We start from the raw sequence: 13,686 nt of genomic DNA, 5'->3' as shown, positions 1-13,686 counted from the left end.
ATCTATCTATCTATCTATCTATCATCTATCCATCTATGAGACTACATGTATGAGATTGCCATTCACTACCCACATAACACAGTAGATGCAGAAAGCAGCACTGTGGAGCACAAGGGAGGACAGCACTTCACATCTTCCATTAGCAAAAGGCAACTATAAAGTTCAATGGTCCTTGAATCCCCCTGTACTGCCTAGTTTGAGTATTTTAAGGAGGTGCTAGCTAGGGGTGTTCCAGGGTACACCCAAATGTCACCCTCTCTGTATGCAGCGCTGTGCCCTTTTTGGCACTTTACACCTTGCAGCAATTGTCATAAAGGAGACGTGTGCTTCATGAGAGATAGACATATTAGTTTGTATTATGTGTCTGTGTATAAGGCTCTGGCTATGGGCACACAGGCTGTTGTCAGTGGCTGTTGTCAGTCTATGTATTTCTGCAAGCTGAGAGAAGCAGATCTGCTCAGTGCCTCTGCTCCATTAAATTGAAGCCTGTGTGCGGTTAAGCTGAGGACAGTATTTGGGCTTACCGCAGCCTGTGTGTGACCGCATGCAGGCTGATTGAATTTAAATCAATGGAACAGAGGCACTGAGCAGATGTGCTTCGCTTCGTGAATGTGTCACTATGGATGGCTGGAGTGCTCATTCACTAATGGGCAGACGCAGGAGCAATTGCCATCTTAAAAAGTGTAAATTTCAGATTTAATAGAGAAGGAAATAATTTGTCAGTAAAAGGACTATGGCTGAGAGAAGCAGATATGCTCTGTCCTCCAGCTCCATTTGCACTGAAAAACCACCTTCTGCCTCTGCTTGATCGGAGGTCAGTCTGAAAATGCCTGCTCTCACATTTTCAACCCGACCTCCACTCCACTGTGTGTGCCAGCATGCAAGTGTAAGCTGCACTTTTCAGTATAGATTGATGGAACTTCTCTCAGCCTGTGAGCAGCAGAGCCAACACTTTTTGTGCCCTGGTCTTAACTGCAACTTTGTTTACATTACTCTGATATACATTCACTAGGGCCTGTGGCCATACTGTACACTAGTACTGCCATTAGGCTGCCTACCTGCCTCATTCACAAAAATATGACTTGTTGGTAATACTTATAATTAGTGGTGATATGAGGTTCTCTCATGAAAATCTCTCCTCTGATGTCACATTGAGGGAGACAAATGAAGACATGTCAACTCACCCCAAATTTTTGGGAGTCATCTGGTTCCGTTTAGATTGGGTTGGCATCTGCAAATGGTTAACTTGTTCCAAGAAGCTTGTGTAACATTTTTGTCGGCAAGCCCAGATTTGTGGAAAGGCCACAAAGGCCCGGGCCTAGGGCATAAGGATTTTAGGGGGCGGTAACCACATTGGTTGGTTCGGAAGCACTGGGGATGCGCAAGCGATGCAAAATGTTTTCAAAATTTTCCGTGCGCCAATGCCCAGTGTTCTGGACCAGATGATGAAAATTTGTGCATGTGCACATGGGAAAGGGATGGGGGCGATGAACGCCAGGGGGTCTAGGGACGTCCACTATGCAAATCCGGCTCTGTCTGTTGGTTATGGCCTAATTCATAGTGGTTGCAGTGGTTTTCAGAGTTTTTCAGTTCTCCATTAAGGTCCAACTGTCATTGCCCTTAACTCAAAACAAGATGTATAAAAACACTTCTATGTGAGCCAGGGCTGGAATTAGGAATAGTAAGATGAGGTCCATGCCTTGGACGCATTTGGGGGGGATGCACAATCAACTAGAAAACACTGCTATGTGAGCCAGGGACTGAACTATGGGTAGTAAGATGAGGTCAATGCTCTGGATGCAATTGGTTGGGTGCATATGTATGAAAACACTGCTATGGGAGCCAGGGCTGGAACTACAAGTAAGAAGATGAGGTCCATGCCTTAGATGCAGTTGGTAGGGCAGATGATCAACTCTAAACAAGATGTATAAAACACTGCTATGTGAGCCAGGGCAGGAACTGGGGATAGTAAGATGAGGTCCATGCCTTGGACACAGTTGGGAGGGCACAATCAACTACAAACAAGATGTATGAAAACACTGCTGTGGAAGTACGGGGTAGAAACGTGAAGCCAAAGACTTGGACACAAAGGGTGGGAGTAAGGCGCAATTGGACAGGGAGGGAGTGGACAGGAGCAGGGAAGTGACAGAAGAAAGCTCTAGGCCCTAGAGTCTAGGAGGATGGGGGTTTGCAGAACAAGCTGCGGCAGTGGTGGGTGGTTTGATGTGAGCACCAAGTGGTGGGGGACTAGGGTTGCCACGTGGCCAGTATTTTACAGACCCGATCGGTAAAAATGATACTTGACCCCTATGTTATTAATAGGGAAAAAATCTAAATATATAGGAAGGCCGGTATTTTTTTCCAAAAACTGTGGCAACACTAGGCGGGGCAGAAGGTAGGGCTTGCTGCCAATACGTTTTTGCCTTGGGTGCCAATACTATTATACAAACCATTGCTCCACGAATATGTAGGAAAGTAAACTATTGTTTACCCTGGTATGTTACCCTAACTGACCTCAAAAGCTGAGCTTTGAGAGGTGTCTAGGAATGTATATAGGCATACTCCCCAATTTCATTCTAACTGACTTTCATTCTGGGCTTCCAGATCTTTAGCACATAAGTTCTTTGAAGGTGGACTCATCAGCTGCAGATCTATTGTCACCCATACAATTCTGCCATGAGCAGTAGAATGATTCTGCCCACCCTGCTCATAACTGCAAACATTCATGAATTTGGCCCCTGCAGCACAAATAGCCATTCCCTCTGTGCATTTGCAGGCAGAGAGAGAGATATGGGTCATGGCCACAGGACTGGATTTAGAAATTTGAAGTTTGCTGTGATTCTGGGACATTATTTGCTTTTCTGGTGAATGGCTCCCAACAGACAAATACTCTCTTGTAACAAAGGTTCATGCATCACATGGGCCCACAGCGCCAGGAAGGCATGCTATTATGCACAAAAGCAAACAGCCAATAGTGGGAACTCAAACTGACAGGGCCACAGGTTATCTCTTATTCCCAGCAACCAGTTTTCACATAATCTGACCAGTTGCACAGACCATACTAAGAGCGGGCATTACTATATAACTGAAATTAAGGCAAGTGTGGCTGCATCAGCCTGACACATAGAGATAATATAATTCTATTTTTCTAACAAAGCACACAGTACAGTTCGGGTGATGTGGTGGGCAAAACAGAGCCAATTCCATACTAAAATCAATAGCAGTGCACTGCTCTGGGCCATGTGTTCTCTAGTTACCTCTGATTCACAATAAAGCACTAGTTCTAGTCAATTTAATAGAAAAGGTACATTGAATTTACATTTCTGGCACTTTTGTCAAAAGATAGATATTAGTTTGGTCACATGCAACTAAATTCTTCCAATGTGTGGGCCCAAACCAAACAAATGCAAAATGCAGGTTTTGAGTGTGAACTAAAGGTTGTCATCAGTGCAGGGCCAAGTTGGTTAGGCACCCTAGGTGACCAGGCCGTCCATGTGCCCTTTACTCATGTATGCATGTAAAGAGGAGTGCGGGCGTCAAAGATGCGTGCGCTCACATGCAAGGATCGCATGCAACCAGGAATAGAGGAATTGCTACCGCAGGGGTTCCGACCTAGGAGAAGGTGGCAGAAGAGGTACTGTGCCTAGTGTCCCTCCAAATTTGTGCCCTGGGCATGTGCTTCTTCTGCCTACCCCTAGTTACAGCCCTGGTGGTCATACACAGGCTGATGTGTGATGATAATGATGCTGACCATACACTGTAATATCAGTGCTGCGCAATATGTTGGCGCTCTATATCTACATGTTAATAAATAAATAATTTGGCAAGTCGAGTTGATCTTCTCCCCAATATGACCACCAAAAGTTAGGTGATTGATTTACGACGGGGATACCAACCGGCAGGATGAGGACTGCATCAACCAACAAATGCTGTCCTTGATCAGGTGGGAAAATTAAACCCGATTTTTTGCCAGATATCGATCTGGGAGGCCAGTTGGAGGGCCTCATACACTGCAGATAAGTTGCCGAATCATTCTAAAGGACCCAAATCATGTGTATGGCCACTTTAAGTTCCCACTCTCCCTCTTCAGATCAAATTGGCATCTTATTGGCAATATGTTGATTTGGAGTTTTGACAGATGGTAGCAGGGCTGCTGTAAGATGCAATAGACAGGGCTGGTAGGGGCTATTTGGGCTTTTTAATACTTGAAATGCCAGGGCCTATTTTGCATCCCTATCTGGACCTGAGCCTTACCAATGTCCTGCCAGGCCAATATCTGAACAAAAATTTGGCAGATTAGGAAATCATGTTGGATCAGCGCATTGGTAAAATCTTCTTCCAATGGGTTCCCACGCCTCCATTATGATCCCGATTTTGAAAAATTTAATTTCAATTTGATCCAGCACATTGGTGCTCAAAACAGTGAAGATTTGCTCTTTTGGCAACCTTCTCAAAAGAATGGATATTACCATATATAACCATTTCATTTCAATAACGTAAGGGCTGGAAGTGCATCTCATTGGAGATGGGGGCTAATAGGGCATGCACTCCAACTGGGGGAAGCAATCTCATTTTGAAACAATTGAGCAAAGTGAACTCTAAACCACCTGCATTGGGAGGTAGCTCGCTCATTATGCACATGCATGTGATGTAACACCAGGGGGGTGTGTGTGTGTGTGTATGCGTGTGTGCGTCCACCGCTCCTACATCATGTACATAATGTGCTGGCATTCTGTGCATGTGTGTCACAAAATATGGCAACCCAAACCAGGAGCTCTTTTCCAGTATGGGAGGCATAGTGCTTGTAAAAGGCACCCCCTCCCCATAGTTATGGCCAACTGGAGTGTGGACACTATTAATACACAGCTCCGGAGGATGCCTATATAGCCCAGATAGCCTCCATGCCCCCCCCCAATGATACAAAGGCTTTTAAGGTGCATCTAAAAGCTTCATAACCTCAGAGATCCTAATTCACTAAAATGATGCAGAATTCTTTTAGTTTAGTGGCTAAACTACAACCTGGCCATCTCAGAAAATTGTGCATCATTATATCTGAGATGATAACTCCAAAAACTTCAATTTTTTGATGTTAAAAGGGTGGCTCAACATTAAGTTAACTCTAAAGGTCCCCATAGACGCGACGATTCTTCTTGCCGATCCTTCGAAATTATCGTGCAGTTAGTGGTATTCGAACGATCGTACATCTTACGATTTTTCGTCCGACATCTGTCGGGAAATTGATCGGCCAGGTCAAAAAATCTTTGTCGGTCCCAGTGCAATCTCTCTATGTTTGCAGGGCCAAGCAGGCAGCTCCCCTTTGTTTTCCTGGTAAATTGGTCTTTTTAGTTGATGGTAGATTCGTACGATCGTACGATCGTTCTGAGAAGATCGTGGTCTCACGATCAGGATCTGATCTTTTAAAAATCTCAACATCTATGGCCAGCTTTAGGGTTGGGGCAGACAGGCAGATTCGGGGAGATTTAATCGCCTGGCAACTAATTGCCCCTTCTGCGGGAGTGACAATCTCCTCAAACTGCCTTCCATCTTCCTTCCGCCTGCTTGAATGAAGAATCGCCTGCACTAATGCACTCGCGGCGCTTTGATTTCCGAAGTCGCCCTGGCGATTATTCAAATCAATGCATGGTTGCTATGATAAATTTGACGCTAGCAACCAGATTGCTGAAATTGCAATATGGCGAGTTACTGAATAAAAGCTAAATAACTCAAAAACCATAAATAATAAAAAATTAAATCCAATTGCAAATTGAAGCAGAATATCACTATCTATCTACATAATACAAAAAGTTAATTTAAAGGTGAACAACCCCTTTAATATCATTGGGGAAGAAATAATTATCATTGGGGAAGAAATAATTATCATTGGGGAAGAAATAATTATTATCTAATTCATTGCACAAGTGATATAATAACTATTTATTTAAACATTACACTTTCTAAACATAATAAATGTTAATTTGGATCTGCAAACATTATACAGAGACAAAACTTTTTTATAGGAAGAGGATGTAAAAATGCATTCTAACACCTTCCCTTTTCCTCTGGAATAATAAATCAATTCCTTGTACTTTATCCCAACTAATCTAAATGAATCCATATTGGTGGCAAAACAATCTTATTGGGTTTATTGTTATGCAGAATGGTCAGGACCTGGGGCTTTCGGATCTTAAGTTACCTTTAGTCTACTAGACAATCATCTAAACATTAAATAAACCCAATAGGCTGGTTTTGCTTCCAATAAGGATTAATTATATCTTAGTTGGGACCAAGTACAAGGTACTGTTTTATTATTACATAGAAAAAGGAAATCATTAAAAATTTGATTTATTTGCATAAAATGGAGTCTATGGGAGATGGCCTTTTTGGAATTTGGAGCTTTCTGCATAACATGTTTCCGGGTAAAAAAAAATCCCATACCTGTATGTATAAATGATTTTTAACCCCCGGGTCCCATGCATTCTGCATAATAGATCCTATTCCTGTAGTCTGTATCAGTAAATTCAGGTTTTGCAAAATAGAAATATTGTTAAGCCCTATAACAACAACTGGATATTAGAGAATCAGAAGTAATGTCTGGGTCTGATTTATTTAGATTGGATTAAAGCTGTGTAAAATAACACGTGAAGTTTATTAAAATACAGACTGACCAACAAAACTGATTTGTGTAGGCGAGTCCATGATCTCTGGGATTTTAGTTATTGCTGCAAAGCTCAGTACGGAAGGCCTAGTAATGCCCAGTGACGTGCCCGCTGGTTGGCACAGAGACTTTGGCTGTTTTGTTTGTTTGTTGGCAAGCACTGACTGAGATTGTAAGCAGCATTGCGTGACACTGTGTGAGAGACCGTGCATGACACTGCACATGAAAAAACTCATCCACTAACTACTTATGACAACCAGGGCCCCATATCCAGTACACAAGTTTGACAAAACACAATGCAGACTAAACAATCACTAGGAAATAGAAAGTTATTTTATACAGTCAAATATCACATAGGATAAACAAATATATTTTATAGGGGAATTGATCCACCACCCAAAAACTTCTCTTTGCATAATGATAGATAATAGGGGTCATTTACTGATCCCCAGCAAGCAAGTGCTAGAGTGCTTTGGGGTGCAAAAGCACACCCCTCGGTGCTCACAAGCACTTGTGCCCTGAATGAGGAGCAGAAAATCCGGTGCAAGGAAGGAAGAAGTGCAGGTGAGCCCTGTCCTTACCAATTGTCATAGGGCAAGCAGTAAGTACAGGTTCCTATTGTGGCCTGTGCCTCCTGCCACTCTCTAATTTGCCCTTCCAAATGACTTGCAAGTTTGGCAATTTGCAGATTACACCATTTTTTTGTACTTTGCACAGCTCTGAGAATGTCATTTAAAACAATGACATCTAAACAATTTTCCAATATACCTGAGACATTTTCATTTGGTTTATTTGTGGAGGATCCAACAAAGAACTGCTTATCTAAAAGATAAACAGACATGTGGGTAAGTAATAGTAGGTAAGTATTGTGGGTAAGTAATAAAGGATTTAAAATTAGCACCAGGTCTAGTAACCTATAAAAACAAATGGAAACGACTCTCCTGAACATTGTCTCTATAAAATGTTTCATATACAGCAGCACATATATAGAGATGCCAGCTTGGATCGAAAGTGATGTGGGGGCATCATGGCCACACCTGTCATGCCCTGGCCCCACCCCTGTTCCAGCCTGTTGCCCCCAAGCAATGCTCCCTGCCATACTCCCTGATCTGTTGCTTTCATTGATATCCGAGGACTACAGGTGGCGATTCTATGCATTTCAATGGAGCCGGTAAATTTGGTTTGTGACTGCGGGGGACCAGTGTGTGGGGGCTTAAATCAGGGGGTACTATTTTATGTAAATAAATTATTAGAGTACTGCTATGGTATAATTTGAAGGACACAGTGGGGGTTATTAATCAACTAAGATCTGCACAAAAATGTACTTTGTATGACAGATGTTTGTATGTATGTTTAGGCTATGGGCACACAGGCTGAAGGCTATGGCTTTTGTCAGCCTGTGTATTTTTGCAGGCTCAGAGAAGCAGATCAGCTCAGTGCCCCTGCTCCATTGATTTGAATTTGATCAGTCTATGTGCTCTCACACAGAGTTGAGCTGAAGCTGAGGTCAGCCCTTTTGCATATTTGGGCTGACCTTAGGGTTGCCACCTTTTAAAATAATCTATACCGGCAGGTGGAGGGGGTGGTGTTAAAAGGGCGGGGCCGTGATGATAAAGGGGGCGGGACCGTGACGCGCTATTGGCTGGCCGGCTAGGTGGTAAAATACCGGCCAGGTGGCAACACTAGCTGACCTCCGCTTCAGCTCCCCTGTGTGCAGGGCCGGACTTACTATTCAGGCGCCTAAAGGCCAGCCCTGTTCCCCCGTCTCCTCCTCCCATTTTCTTCCGCTTCATCTTCCCCGTCTCCTACCTGCCCACTTCCGATTGCGTGCAGATGCAGAAATCGTCCGGTGGACTGGCACTGGAGACATGTGGGAGATCATATCTCCCGCACCCAGTCTCCAGTGCTTGTAATTGCATGTGGCTAGGCAGAATGCCGTCCCTGAAATTCTGCTGCCCTATGCCCGGGTCTTTGTGGCCTCACCACAAATCCGGGCCTGACTGTGTGTGAGCACACACAGGCTGATCGGATTCAAGTCAAAGGAGCAGGAACACTGAGCAGATCTGCTTCTCTTAGCCTGCAGAAATATGCAGACTGACAACAACCGGAGCCTTCAGCCTGTGTGCACATAGCCATAGGGAGGGCCAGACGTTGCAGATCTCAGCCTGCAGAGAAATGCATTCCGAGAATCCGCTCCTTTGCTGCTGTTCTGCTGCCACCTTAAAGGAGAAGGAAAGTCATCCTGCACTTAACAGAACCCCAGGCCGGTGCAGTTTTCTGTGATAGGAGCACCGACCCGGGGTTTCAGGTAAGTCAATACAATCACTTGGGGGTGCCTAACATTTGGCACCCCCCAAGTGCTAAATGACTTTTCTTCTCCTTTAATACATTGCCTCAGCTCGAGCACAGGCGGAGGATTTCGTTGCGAAATGCAAAATCTTGTGTTTTGGTTCTGTTCAAATCCACAGTGCCTATCTGCACCACAGCTGAGGCAATGTTTTCGAGTGCAGGCACATGGAGCAGTAGAGCAGCAGCAGGCCGAGCTCCGCATCGACTGGCTCTAGCCTTAGATGAACTTTTTTGCATGTTAAAAACAGTGATATCCAAAAGTCATTTTCATTTTTTGTGGTTTCTGAATTTTTTAGCTATTGATTCTGCAGCTCTGTTCTTTGATTGCTAGGGCCATTGTGTTTAGCAAGGAGCAAGAGCCTATGCTGGTGTTATATAAATAATGTCCAGTAATAATAATAATGAAATATCAATACAACCAAAAAATATAGTTTACAGTGTCTCTCATACAAGGAACCAAATAAGATTGTTTTATATGCGGTACAAAAGACTACATTCAGTTACTTGTATCTAAAAGATGCTAAGCATTGTGTTTTAGGTAAACTTTGCCTTTAAATATTAGTGTGAAGACATATAAGACTCAATGGAAGGTTCTGCTGTCCCAATCTGCTTGTGGTGGTTTCACCAGATACAAAAGCACACAGGATTGCAAAACGCCCTGTATTCAGGGATGTAACCAGTGGCGTAACTAGAAATCACTGGGCCCCACAGCAAATTATTTTTCAGGCCCCCAAAATGTTTAGAGGTTGACTTGTTTCTACAATATTTATTGAAATTGTATATGAATTAGGGCCTCATGGGGCCCCTATACCTCCTGGGCCCCCCTGCAGCCGCAGGGTCTGCTTCCTCTATAGTTACGCCCCTGGATGTAACTATAGATGAACCAGGCCCTGTGACTACTGTGGGCCCAGGAAGTACAATGGGCCCATTGGGGCACTGACTGATGGACAATTTCCATATATGTTAGAGAAAATTACATTCTCAAAAATTAGACGGGCCCTAAAATTATTTTGCTGTTAGGCCCATTTACTTTTTGTTTTGCCAACGAAGACCAATTACAAATTTACAGGCTGTTGTCCCTTTTAAACGACCAGTAATTATTATTATTTATTTTTTGCTTTTATTAAAGTGGTAATAGAAAACAGCTGTGATTTGGTTCCTGGAGCCGATGGGACCTTGGGTGATGGAGATCCTGTAAATAACAGACCACTATTGTCCAGATACCCACTGACCATATGTTTGGGTTCCTTCAGGTTCCCCGACAGCCCATCAGGTGCACTTCCCATACTATTATGTTTGTGTGCGTCACAGTCTGATGGATTTCTCACATGCAACTGTGATGAGGGGAATTTTGTCTTTACTGTAACATTGCCAGGATATGGAGGAAGAAGGGGCAGAAGTTGGCTGTGTAACAGAGGAAGGAAGAAGGACCAATTGTGTTATTCAACACTTGTCTACTTCCAAGTACAGCTTGTTTGTGTCAAATTAAGTTTCATGTGCCACGTGTGATCCATGTAAAGCACAGCTGTGAAATGTCCTTTCATGGTCTCTTTAACCTCTTCACTGGCAACGAAGCTTATAGAGAGACAGACAATGCACAAGGGGCCCACTGTCATAGGTGTTAAAAGCGCTCATGAGAAAGCAAAACATCTGCACTGGGATTCTTAACCCAAGTCAAAAACTAGAGTTAATTATACGCTGCTCCTATATGAAAAGTATTTCCCAAAAATATGTGAGGGACATTCTGAAATGAGAACGCCAGTCGGATGACCAGTGAACGCCTTCAAGGAAAAAGAAAAATACAGCAAGTCCATAGTAACATAGTAAGTAAGGTTGAAAAAAGACACATGTCCATCGAGTTCAACCTTTTTTTTTTATTTTATTTTTTTAAATTAACTACCTATCTGCCAGTTGATCCAGAGGAAGGCAAAAAACCCATCTGAAGCCTCTCCAATTTGCCTTAGAGGGGGAAAAATTCCTTCCTGACTCCAAAATGGCAATCGGACTAGTCCCTGGATCAACTTGGACTATGAGCTATTTCCCATAACCCTGTATTCCCTCACTTGCTAAAAAGCTATCCAACCCCTTCTTAAAGCTATCTAATGTATCAGCCTGTACAACTGATTCAGGGAGAGAATTCCACATCTTCACGGCTCTCACTGTAAAAACCCCTTCCGAATATTTAGGCGGAACCTCTTTTCTTCTAATCGGAATGGGTGACCTTGTGTCAGCTGGAAAGACCTAATGGTAAATAAAGCATTAGAGAGATTATTATATGATCCCCTTATATATTTATACATAGTCATCATATCACCCCTTAAGCACCTCTTCTCCAGCGTGAACATCCCCAATTTGGCCAGTCTTTCCTCATAGCTAAGATTTTCAATACCTTTTACCAGCTTAGTTGCCCTTCTCTGTACCCTCTCTAATATAATAATGTCCTGTTTGAGTGATGGGGCCTTACAAGTGCTCTATACAGTGGAAGAATGACCCCCTCCTCCCTTGACTCTATGCCCCTTTTAATACAGCTCAAGACCTTATTTGCCCTTGATGCTGCTGACTGGCATTGCTTGCTACAGCCAAGTTTATCATCTACAAGGACTCCAAGGTCCTTTTCCATAATGGATTTGCCTAGTGCAGTCCCATTAAGGGTATAAGTGGATATTTTTACATCCCAGGTGCATGACTTTACATTTATCAACATTGAATCTCATTTGCCACTTAGCTGCCCAGATTGCCAGTTTGTCATGATCATGTTGCAAGTTGATAGACTTATTACTATAGATATTTCCCAAAAGGGGATCATTGACTGAGAAGGATGAGAAGTGGTTTTGTAATTGACTAACTGCCATAACAGTTAACAGTTGTTTTGTAGTCTTATCAATATAAAATGCCCAATTTCACATTTTCCTAGATTTTACACAATTTTGTCCCGGTCCCCTGAAAAATGTAAAATGGGGGTTCTACTGTATAAGATTTTTGTGCAAAAACAGAACCGATTTCATAAATAAGTACATCAGTACAATTAATGAGTGAAGACCAAATAGAGGGTGCACAGTAACTTTTCGTCAATGCTCCTTTCCGTGCTACCCATTTAGCCCGTTCCCCACAGGCAGTCATTCATGTAAAAATGTAAAAACCCTGGAGCAAAAGGAAAAGTGTGAAAAGTGTAAAGGAGAATTGAACTCTAACATTAAAAAACCCTACCCCCCACCATACATAGACCCCCCTCACTCCTCCCCCAGCCTAAGGGGTATATATATCAAAGAGTGAAGTTAATAGTGAAGTTAATAGTGAAGTTCCGCCACTAGAGTGAAATTCCGACACTCTCCATTCATTTCTATAGGATTTTTATAGGCGTATTTATCAAAGGGTGAACTTTCCCATAGAAATTAATTGAGAGCTGCGGAATTTCACTCTAGTGGCGGAACTTCACTCTTTGATGAATCTACCCCTAAGTGTGACCCCGGCCAAAGGCCCATTCGGAATGAGACCGGCACTTGCGCAGTTGTCGCGAAACAGAAAATTGCTCCAACTGTGCATGTGCTGCCACACTGGTCTCATTCCAAATATTTCTGAAGAAAAGAAGATGGCGCCCATGAATTCCGATGCCTGAATCTGCACCGATGGGTAAGTAAAACGTTAGGGGCATTTGCCTGGGGGAACACTTAGGCTGGGGGAGGAGCGTCGATGTAGGGTAGGGTTTTTTTAACGTTAACGTTTTTTAACGTTAGTTAAAATACTACCAGTGCATCAAAAATTTAAAGCTTGGATCATCCGCCTAGCGGATGCCGCAGTAGCTTCCCCAGGACCGCCATCAGAAATCGCAGGGCCCCATACGACAAAATTTCCTGGGCCCCCTGGGCTGCGCCCACCGCAAAGATGGGGGCCCAGCTAATCAAGTAAGTGTGGCGTGGCCGGGCCCCCCTTACTCTCGGGGCCCCCTACAACTCTCCCCCCCTGATGGCTGCCCTAAGCTTCCCATGTACTTTTCTGCCGATTCACAGAACATGCTCTGGAATGATGTCAGTTGCCTGATTTTACAGTGACCTTCCCGACAACATGCGGTTGTGGGAAGGTCACAAAGAACTGTGGCCAGGTTACAAAATTTTAGGGGTGGCACGAAGCCCACGGCTCGTGTCTTCACTGCTAACTGGGCATAGATTTTGACAAATCTCCCACTAAGGTCTCTGTTCTGTAAGGCAGGTTTGTGCCAGCAGCATGGTGTATATGTGTGTGTGAGCCTAGGGGTGCACCAACCAGATCCATAATATATATTTAATGAACAATATTCCCCTATTGTAAAACACAAGGCTATGATAAGTCACCAAGGAGGCCGAAGGTCGATTGCTTTAATACAAGTTATGGAACTCCAAGGTGACTTAATATCCTCATATTTTACAACAACTATTTATTATAAAACACAAGTTTCAGTGAGTTATGTGACAGAACCGATGACATCACTATGCACTGTTTATAAGGATATCATTTACAAGATATTTATGGCTCATATATATATATCAAATCAAAAGAATAGGTGCACACTGGGATTTATAGAAATATTAAATATCCAAATTTTATTGGTTACATTAAAAAGAACTGGCCACATCGGGCCAGTTTTTTTTTAATGTAACCAATAACATATGGATTTTACATATTTCTATAAATTCCATGTGCACCTA

The sequence above is a fragment of the Xenopus laevis genome, chromosome 4L (genome assembly GCF_017654675.1).
Source record: "Xenopus laevis strain J_2021 chromosome 4L, Xenopus_laevis_v10.1, whole genome shotgun sequence".
In the NCBI taxonomy this organism is placed as follows: Eukaryota; Metazoa; Chordata; class Amphibia; order Anura; family Pipidae; genus Xenopus; species Xenopus laevis.
Note: the sequence above shows the minus strand (reverse complement) of the source record.